We start from the raw sequence: 11,096 nt of genomic DNA, 5'->3' as shown, positions 1-11,096 counted from the left end.
ACTGCTGAATTCAGCAATGTGGTCTGAGCTCATTGTAAAGAAAGATTAAAATGATGATGAGAGTCAGAACTTGGACTCACAAGTACCAAGGTTTAGAGTGGGGTACATCTCGAATTATAAGCTGCTCTCTCTCCTTTCTTTTTCCTCATTGCAGCTCCTGGGACTTGCCTTCTCTGTGTCATGTTAGGTGACTTTTTGCTTATTTTTCTGCAGTCGGGAGAGATGCCACAAACCTGGAGCAGGGCCCTTCCACCCATTAATCAAAAGCTACAAGTGCTCTGCAGGGAGACAAAACCTCTGTGTGTTTTCTCTGATATTTCTGGAGCACGGCATGGAGGGCAGGGGGGCTGGGCCAAGGACCCCTAGTTAGATTAACGTTTTATTCAGAGACCTATTAATCAAAGTCAGAAGTGGCATGAAGCAGCACCAAGGGAGAAAAATAGCTGGACAATCAAGGCCCTTTCAAAAAAAACCCCAACCAACCAACCACCCAACAAAAAAAAGCTCTCAGCTTGCCCTGATTTACTGCAACTCACTCACAGAACTAGGTGGGAAAGGGGGGATTTGCAGCCTCTATCCAAACAGGAGTGGACCATACAGGTAAATTCTGGCTTTTTTCACATTAAGCAAACAACTTTCTGTATCCTGCCCTCAGCACCAGTCAAAAAGGTCCCTATCTTTCTTTCTCCAGAGCATAACATGCTTTCATGCAAGCTTATACTTTTTAATTATTATTTTTGGAAGACTGCACAATTACACTCCTTTTTCTTACAAGGAAAGACAGGCACAGTTAACGGGAACAGCTCTGGCCAGCGTTCTGCAGGGCCTTTTGGGGAGGAGATAAATGACCTTAACCGCACGATATGGACAGGAGTCAGGCATGTATGTGTTGGGAGCCTGAACAACCCCATATTTGTTCCCTCTGGCACCAGCACTAACTAATCACAAGATGAAGCACAGGGACAGGTGGTACGAGCCTGAAAACACAAAGATGCACTGGGCACGGTGCAAAAGGGGTACTTTGTTTTAAGATAGAGATCAGCCAGGGAAGAATTCAACACTCAACTCTACAGTTTGCCCCAAGAACACAGCCACTGAAGCTCTGCATGTCTCAGTGAGAGTCCAGTCCATCCATGACTTCTGTCTCCTCAGGCTGTTGGAGGATGGTACCTCAAGGACCTCTGAAACCTCAAGGCACAGAAGGGAATTGGGCCCCATGACCCCAAAGGCTGATGGCATTAAGAACATTTTTCTGTAGGGGCTCAGCCAGTAGAACCACATAAATTAAACAGTTCCCAGAGGAAAACCTTGTGCTTTCCTCTGAAAGTGGGGCAAGCCTCCTGGAAGACGGAGGGCAGGGACTAAGCTGGACAGCAACATGATGACCAGTCATGTCAAGCAGTTAGTGGGAACCTATAGCAGCTGCCTTATACAAAGACAACTTTGCCACAAGGAAGAGGAGGTGGGGAAAACTCTATGAGTGCATTCTCTGCCCAGGAAAAACCAACGCATCTCCAGCAGCTTTGGGTTGGTTTTCTCCCATGGCGAGTTCCTGGCAGCTGATGAAAGCAAGGAAACTTAGGGAACTTGATCCCTTCTCTCTTCCTCAGGCTTCTGCCCCCTCCAATCCCAAAACACAAGTATATGGAGGAAGAAAGAGATTTTTCCTCTACAGATACACAAGACACCAGGCAAAGAGAGGCTTGTGGAATGCACAGCCCAATGGATCTAGTTTCCCAGAAAGTCTGGCCTGGCCTTAGCAGAGGGTTAATTAACTCTGGCAGCTCAGGGCTGGAAAATGTCCACTTCATGCACTGGAGTGCCTGGCCACGGGTGAAGAGAGGGCCAGGCAAACCATAGGGGCAAAGGTCCATCTGCAGACATGTATAAAAAGCTTGGCTGGGCTTGTGCCTGGGTCCTGTGGGAGGAACACAAGAAAGATTTAGTTAATTGCGATAGCCAGTCCAGGGTCTTGTGGGTGCAAGGGGAGAACAACAAAACCACAAAAGAGCTAGAAAAACACAGCCATGCCAGGCATAGGTGGAGATGTATTATATCAGGCAGGCATGCACTCTGCCTTCCCTTCTCTGGGCATCACACGTGTCTTCGTACCTCAGCCTCCAGGCAAAATGGCTGAGTGCTTGATGGGCCTTGGAGATACATTCCTCAGTGGGTGTTGGGGTTCACAAGTCAGGAAGCCAAGTGCATCACTGTGGCATAACAAAGAAATGAAGTTACTCCAAGGCCATGCAGACCTGATGAAAGCAGGATTTGGCTTCCCTTGCACACTGAAAGACAACACTATCCCATATCTCTGTGCACGCTTGAGTGAAGTGTGTTCAAGACAGGAGACCTCTGTTCCCATTGCTAGTTTTGCACATTGCCAGACTGCAGGATACATTTCATGGTCAACAAGAGCAAAGTCAGAGAGATCTCTTCCCAGTGTAGCAGCTCCCAGCTGCACCACACATGAAAAAATGCCCTTGTTCCCTGTTATTCCTCTAAGTAACTAGGATCTGAGTATTTTAAGAAGACTCCTGGTGGCGTTTTACAAGACTTCTGTGAGGTGGCAGCTGCCTATGTAGGCCCAGGGTCTGCTTCCCAGACCCTGGTGTCAACCTGTAATGCCAACTTTTCTATCCTCTGACTTACTGAAACCTAGAGGGAGCTTGGCAATTAGCTTAACCATGAAGAACAGGAGAATATGGTCCCTCTTCTCCAGTGTGCCAGTTATTGAGAAGGAAGCAAGAAGAGCTATGTGCAAAAGATACACCTTGGGCTGCGCATCCTTCCCTCTCACTTCTGAGGAAGGTGGTGCTAAATGCGGGGGTGTTCAGTCCCAGCTCTGCTGCTGCTGTGTTCTGGGAGAGGAGGCTCTCTTCCTGCTTCTGTTTCTCCATCTTTCCAATAGGTGTGACAGCTGGTATCCAGCTTGGCAAAGCCATCCAAGATCCATTGATGAGAAGGATCTATGACACAGCTGTTATTATTTTACTAATTATGTTCCTCACACTTCCTAAAACAGCAGGTTCATCACAAGGTAGGGAAAAGGATGAACAGTGCCTGGAGCTATTTCAAAGTGTCCCACCATCCAAAAGATAAGAGACCAAAACCTTTATGCTGTGTTAGGATAGAATACGGAGCAAGTGGGGAGCTTACCTATCTGCCCGCTGTGTAGCAAAAGGAGGGTGAGAAATTAACACAGAATTTCTGTGATTCCTTGGCTTGCTACTCAAGATGAATATCACAGCCTTAAATATTTGAGGGAAATACTAAACCTAAACAAAGGAAAGTAAGATTCAAATGGAATTGTTTGCAAAGAATAGGGAAGAAAAAGAGAAGGAACACAGGCCAGGAGGTATTGGACAAGCCAAGGAAAACATTTTGAGAACACCATGCCACTTAGTGCAGTCAAATGTATTTCAAAAGCAAAGAAATAGTTTTTCAGAAGTTACTGCATAGCCCAGCTGTAGGCAGGAGGTATACTGTTGCCCCTGCTTTGAACCAGATATATCCTCTCCTTCTGCCCAGCATTTTTCACACACAAATTTCAAAGCACTTGCAGATGTTCAAATTTAGCTTCCGAGATTAACTTTCTAGATTAGCTTTCTTGATAACTCCACTCAATAAAATAGACGTCAGCTTATTCCTTCTGCTCACAAAGGTCCTGCAAAAGCTGCTTTGCTATTAAGGACTCATGGCGGCCCACAAGTTCGACTGCTTTCCTCTCCATTGGAAGTGCAGCAGCTCAAATATATTTTATGTCTTTTTTTTATGTACAACTTGGCATAGACTTGGGTACAGTGATTCAAATGAAGATCCTTCCTTTCCTGTGCTCTGAAATAGGGCTGGATTAGCCAGAAAGGTAGGAGGGCAGGGCAAGAGGAAAAAAAGTGAGCGCCAAGACAGGCAAGGGAATCCTGGCATTCCTCTCTGAGCCTGTAACCAGGTCCACCCTCCTCTGATATTCTGCCACTTATTCTCCATCTGTAGGAATTGCTGAGGAGACAACTAGGCCAGCTCGGTAGGCAACAAATGATTCAGCTTTTGTAAATACTCAGTAATTGGCCCAGATCAAGCTCTTGTTGCCAGGAAACTGCCCATCAGCTCTACTCCTTTTTTCTGCTCACTCCTGGTCTTTTCCTGGTCGTGTGCACAGACTTCATCCTGAGGGCTGTTTGCTGTCAGCTCGGCAGTGAGGTTCTTCCTTAGCTGAGCAAGGAAACCTTTTCCAGGTAGCTCACAGCAGAAAATGAACAGCCAGCAGGGAATGCTTCCATACACCTGCCAGGGACATCTTCATCTTTGTAGAGCTTAGGCCAGACCTTCCTGGCTCGGGGAAGCCAAGGGGAAACTGCCAGGCGGAGAGTGGCCCATTTCACTCCATAAGAGGATCACGGGGGAATCCACTCGTGGCCCAAGGATGCTGGAGAATTGCTCTGGAGGAGACAGTGCCCCATGGCATAAGCCACCTCCCCTCAGCAGCAGGCCATGAGGACACTGGTAGTTGTACTAACAAAGACCATTTACCCCATCCTCCTTTTTCTGTTCACTCTCTCACCACACACAGTGAAAGACACTTCAGCAGACAGAGCCTTCTCACTGTGTAAGATACAAAGCTGGTGGAAACCATTCCATGAAGTAATTTTTTAACATGAATGCTCAATTTGGCACGACTAAGGAACAGTTGGTATAGGCATCTATTTTTAAGACATGGGTTAAAAAATACATAAATCAGTGCCTTGTTTAGATGTCTGTTTTCCAGCTAACAAATACTGAAGCTCCAATTTTTGGATTAGAGTTATTTTTCATTTAGAAAGTCAAGTGTGTTGCTAGTAGGCAGGTGGATGAGCATGAAGATGAATGCACCAGTTGTATGCTCTGGGTTTCAGCTGAATCACTTCCAAGATAGATTTTTTTTTCCCTCTAAGATGGGAAACATCCGAGATAATTTCCCATCCCACATGGATTTCACAATTCCCCATCCCTGGGAACATAGAGTGCCTAGCACATGGGGCCCTGCAGACATCTACAGATAAAGACAAGGCAAGGTAGGAATGCTGGAAACTCACAGACAAATGGGGATTGAAATTACATGCTAATTTTTCCACAGCTAATTAATCACTGGAACAAGTTTAGGGAATACAGTGCCCAATCTTCATCCCAATTTTCTTTCATTTTGACAGGATTCAGATGCTTTCTGTGGTTTTAGAAATACTTGCCTTACTGTATATAACTAATGTTATACTACCAAGACATGCATAATCCAGTGCTCTTGCCCCACCACTGGGCCTCCCTCCTCTTCTTAAAGAGATTCCTGTTGGCAATTTGTGTGCACGGCCCAGCACATGCTTCAAAGGCTCCTTCAGTGAACCCTGGCTTTACTGAAGTCGATGGCACAACAGACCAGGGCTAGGATTTCACTCCACTGCCCTCAGGTTTCACACATTTTCAGCAGTTGCATCTCCAAATTATTTTTTCCCTGCACATCTGGAACACAAAGGAGGCCACTGGATTATTGCAACACAAAGCAACTTACCCACAGCTGACTTCTCCCAGAGTGTGAACTCCACCACAGAGTTCTGCACTTACTGAGGAGCTTCCTTTCAGATATACACACAGGAAAATAAATCTCATTATATATTTTCAAATTACAGACAATACAATGCCCTGTCTCTCCATCTTTACCTGATGTAAGCATATCTCTTTACTTGTCTCAGCACAGAAAGAAACCAATGCAGTCTTTTCTTTTTTTTGATCAGGCCACATCCAGCAATGGACAGAATATAAAACACTACCTGATGTGCTGTAGGAAACTGCATGGGAATTTGCACACTGAAATTCACACACAGCACTTGGAGAGAGTTTCCCTTTATTTAGGCAGCACAGAAATTACAATGCTGCTTCTTGTGCTCTTTGAAGTCTCAGGAAAAAAGGAAAAGAAGCAAAGGGATCATTAAAATGCCATTTTTGATGGATAGTGGCAAGAGGGGACGACAGGAGAGGAAGTAATCAAGAACACCAAGGTCTTGCTTTCAAAGCCTCCTGCACTGGATGATCAAATTAATATGTTTGGTGGTTTTGGTGCAGCTCGGCCATCAGAGAACCAAACATAGGAAAGTAGCAAGCTGTATTTTATATACAACTTGGGAAATGCCAACAGCAGTGGGAAGGGTGTGGAAGAGCAAGTACCAACAGAATAGGCAGCAGCTCACAGCAGAGCTGAGGACAAGGCAAGAAGGACAACAGCTGTTTGGTTAGAAGTAAGCAGCCAGCCCAGGCAGGAAGCTTTGGGCTGGACCTGGAGAGAAGTGCTCTAAGGCAGAAAACCACATACAACTGCACAGGGAAATTGCCGTCCACTTCATAGGTTTTAATGTGGACAAATTCCCAGCAGCACATGGGGATTTATGGAAACTAAATATGAAGCCCAAGTCCCACTGACTGTCATTTTGTCTCATGTCCCCACAGAAAAAAGATTTCATGTTTTACTTCCCTTCTCTCTCCCTGCAGGAATCAAGGCAGCTGACCTAATATGAAGATTCACCTGTGAGAGGTACAAAACAGCCCGGGGAAAAGCCTTCATTTCACCAGCAGGTTCATTCACAGAGATCACGACACAGCACATAAGGGGGCCATTGTTCTGGAATAAAATCTCCATTTGAGCTCTCTTCTTTGGCCATGATCAATGGGAGGGAATTAAAGTCTCATCCTGGGAAAAAAACCAGCTTGCTAACACTGTGTTGAAAGATCAGGTAATGGAGATGCAGAGCAAGTGTGGGCACCCACATAATCCCTTGGTGAGCTTGAGAATGCTGAAGGTAAAATTTCCTGGTGAAAAAAGCTCCCCAAACACAGGGACATCCCTTATCATACCCTGTGAGAGACAACCAAGTCAAGGGCTAGGAGTCCTAACAGGAGATGTTGGTGTTTCACAGTCCTTTGATCCAGATTTCAGATCCCCACAGCTCCTCCCAGTGCAGGGACATTTAAATTCTGCAGGTGCTTTGCACAGCTTTTCAGCCTCTGCATTTTGTGTCCCACAGATGCACAGAGCCAACCCCAAGAATTCTGAGCCCTCTGTCCTACACAGCCCTGGGGTATTCTGAGAGTACTTACCTCCCACCCATCCTCCAGGCACCTTCCCATCTTCAACAGGCATGTCAGTGGAAACCCACTGCTCTCACAACTCAGTGACAATGGGCAAGGGCTTTTTCTACCACCTGCAAAAGGATGGATGGATTTCCACCCTCCAAAGCTCATCAGACTAAATACCCACAGAGAACCAACCCTGTTTCCACCACAGCCACAGCATCATAATGACCACCTTCCTCCCCCTCTCTGTTTCAGTCTGATGCTTTGAAACGTCAACAAGAAAAGGAGCTTTTTACCTAGTAGTTCCTGGTTCAAGAAGCAATGTCTGCTGCCTGGGCAACTATGCAATGTCTTCTGCTTGGAGCATCACTGTCAGCCTCTGGGCAGACACCTATCACACTTGCCTTCATCCTCTCCCAGTCCCAAATCTCGTGTGTATTTTACTAGTCAAAGCAAACAGGAGATTAAAAGTGATTTGCTGCCCTCTCCCGAGCAAGCCCCAGTGACATGTCAGTACTGTAGTGGCTCTGGAGACAGACTTTCCTTCAGTGAGCACAGCTGCTCCCCTGCAAAAGGAATTGTGCTGATGTGGCACCAAACAGCTGTGACAGGGCAGATTAGAAGTGGTCATCAGCTGTGACAGATGAGGACGGCAGGTCAGCTACACAGCCTGAACCATGTGGTATCCACAGAGGGCATTCCTGCCATTTTGGTTTTGTAACTCTCAGGTTAATCTTCCTCTGTGGAAATACAAAGAAATACCTCCCGGCATATTCTGTTCTCAAGAGTTAGAAACATTTCAGAGCAGAAGCAGACCATGAGATATATAAAGAAATAGGAAAAAAATTCTTGTAGATTTAAGAGGGTAATTTGAGGATGTTTTTTTGGACTAAACCCACTTAAATCTTTTATGTCCTCCAGTAGAGCTCTATCCTGTCCTTCCAGGGAGCATGTAAGTTTACATAGAAAAAAGAGTATGTAAACACACATTATCTTCAGGACAGAACTTAACCCTGCAACCTGCTGCTTTCAAGGCGTTTCCCCAAGATAACTAATCTTTTGCAGAAACTTGTTAAATTAAACTGTGCTCTCCATTAAAGCCCCCCAAAATCAGGCCTACGAACCTGAGGGAGCCTCTGTTTTCAGATGAAAATATACACATAAAAAAAGTTAAAGCCACTTCTAAACATTTCTAAAATATTTTTTTCCCTACGTACCCTAGGACAGATAAGATGCCCCATGATGTGGAATCTACACTGCTCTTCTTGGCACTCTCTCTGAGATGCCCTTCATGCTTCAGTCCTGAAGGGAAATGAGGGGCTTGGCAAAGGCCAGGTAGCCTCATATTCATGACCATGAAAAATGTCTCTTACAATTTGTAAACAATGCAACAAATCCCAGATCAGGCTGCCACCAAGGCATCCACTCAAAGTTCTCACTTGGGCACACGCACAGCACACAGCTCTGACTATGTGAGAGAGGGATGTGCTGTGCTTCTCCAGCACTTTCTTCCATACTTTCTCCAAGCACTGCCTAATCTCCAAGTGCTGCATGGAATTGGCCTGTCCCAGTGACCAATCCCTGCAGTGGGTGATAATGAGTTGTTGCCTGTGTGTACAGATGTGATATTTTTATTGCATGCCTGAGGGTGCAGAACCTATGAAAGTGTAAGTAAAAGGACAGGGGCAGGTTCCCAAGGGTCACATGGACCCAGGCAATCTGTAAACAAGGGCCTGCAGCAACCTTGAAGCAAAACAGAACCACTATCACCATATGGTACAAGGACTGAAAAATGTGTTCTCTGTGGGATTACGGGTTACAATTTTCTAGGCTCCAAAATCAGCTTGCTTTGCTTTCAAGCCTTCTTTTTCTCTGCAAAACATGCTGAAGTCACCATTAAGATAACTGAGAAACAAGGCATTTGGAAGAAGAAAGAAGCAGTGTGCCTTCCCCAGTGTCATCCACCAGCTGTTTGGTCCTTCACTTAGAAAATGCTGACCTGCTTTTTAGATGCTTCAGGTTTGGAGCTCTGCATCATGGAGGCTGCAAACACCTTGGTCTGGCCTCCCAGGCTTCTTTAACCTGGTAACTTTCAGAGAAAGGAACTGCTTGGAAGCATCTGAACCTTTGACAATGCAGTTGCCTGTCCAGCAGGCCTGGCAGCCCAACCCTGCATGTCATGGGTTTGGATTGGCCTTGATACTAGAAAATTATTTGCAAAGCAGCTTAATAGCCTGTGTTTATCTTTGCCATATTTCATCGCTACTTCCCCTTTGAAGCACGTGTGCATTCTTGGACAGTATCTCCCTTCAGAAAGAAAGCCAGTTCTCCCTTCAACGACATCCCAGCAGATCCTCCACTAGGTAGTAGAGCAAGAAAGCATCTGTGATATGCAGATTTCTGAGCCAGGAGAAGGCAAGATATGCAGGCTCTAGATTTATGGATTAGACATGCTGCCATGGCACACAAATCACTCTGCACTCAGTGCAATTCATTATCACTGTGCCATGGCTGGTCACATTTTTCACAGGTACAAATAATGCAAAGCCAAAAAGGCTTTTTAACTTTCATGTGCCAAGACTTAATGATGCAGAGTCAGGAGCCCTCCTGCCTGCCCAGGGAAGCAAAACCAAAGTCAGCAGTTGTTCTGTCTCTCTGGGCACACTGAGCCCTGAAGGTTTTCCAGCACCCCACAGCAGTGTTAACAGACTAAGCAGTCACAGGGCTGGGATTGTGCCTGTTCCCAGTCCAGCCTCTCCCAGCAACTGAACCTGTGCCTGTGGCACTGCCAGTACTGCCCACATGTACCAGCAACATCCTCTAACCCAGGTAAGTTCAGCTAAAAATCTGCAGGCAAACCTGGGGATTCATTCTGTCATGCCAGCACACTCTGCAAAGTCTTGGGCAAGCAAAGGGTCTTTTACATCTCTTGCATGTATCAATAAAGGAAAACAACAGGCATAAAATACTAAAATAACAGTATAATTGACCAACAGGAATGAGAAGGAAGGGATGAAGGGATGACAGTGGCTTGTGCTACTTCCTTACACAGCTGCATCTTGATTCTGGCGAATGGACAAGTCAGAAAATGGGATCACTATTCCTGTGGAAAGTTAGTTCCTCAGGGGTAAAAAATAATTTTAAAATACAACAGTACTTAAAAATCAGATTTGAGAGCATTTGGGGCCTCATGGAGCACCAATTTGGACCTCTCCACAGAGGAGGCACCTCGGTGGACCTGTGTCACTCCTTGGAGGTCACGGTCATGGTGATATTGCAGGGGATACTGGTGCAAGAGTTGCATTGGGCAAAGTCCAGCATGGTGCAATCCCCAGAAGAAAAAAATAAATCTGAGTTGGACCCTCATTTCCTTGGGTGCCTTACTGCCACATCCAGTCAGGCCAATGCCACAGGGGTTAGTGCTGGAAGGACACGGGCACAGCAAGGAAATGGCAGAAGGAGACCCCCAAGTTGGAGCCGCATGTCACTCACGTCACCAGGCTGGCCCCGGCACACACAGCACGGGAAAAGTCCATCTCAGCCATCGACCCCACCCGCGCGCTGCCCGTGAGGGGACCCACGGGGCTCCATCTTCCCGCCTCAGCTCCAGCCGCACCGCCGCCCCCGAGCACCTGGGGCTTTCCACTGCAACACCTGCTGCGTTTGGGGCTAGCGCAGCCCCCTGGGCTAAGCCGAGCCGAGGTGAAGCAGCCTGAGGCAGAGAAGCCCCACGGCTCCTTTCTTCCCCTCAGGCGGCCCCGCTGAGGGCGGCTCCGTCAGCTCCTTCCCCCCTCACGGGCTCCCTCAGCGGCCTCGGGCAGCGGCCGTCGGGCCGCTAGGGGGCGCTCGGCGGCCACGGGGCAGCGTCGCCCGGCGGTGCTCAGCCCCTGCCCCGGGTCCCGACAGCGCCCTGCCCTGGCCCGTGTGCCACCGCCCTGCCCTGGCCCGTGTGCCACCGCCGTCCCCTGCCCCGGGTCCCACCGCCGTCCCCTGGCCCGTGT

The sequence above is a fragment of the Corvus kubaryi genome, unplaced genomic scaffold (assembly GCF_017639235.1).
Source record: "Corvus kubaryi isolate FWS band 111438036 unplaced genomic scaffold, C.kubaryi_AGA036_p1.0 37382, whole genome shotgun sequence".
Taxonomy (NCBI): domain Eukaryota; kingdom Metazoa; phylum Chordata; class Aves; order Passeriformes; family Corvidae; genus Corvus; species Corvus kubaryi.
The sequence above is the reverse complement of the archived record's forward strand: the minus strand, read 5'-3'. Positions refer to the sequence as shown.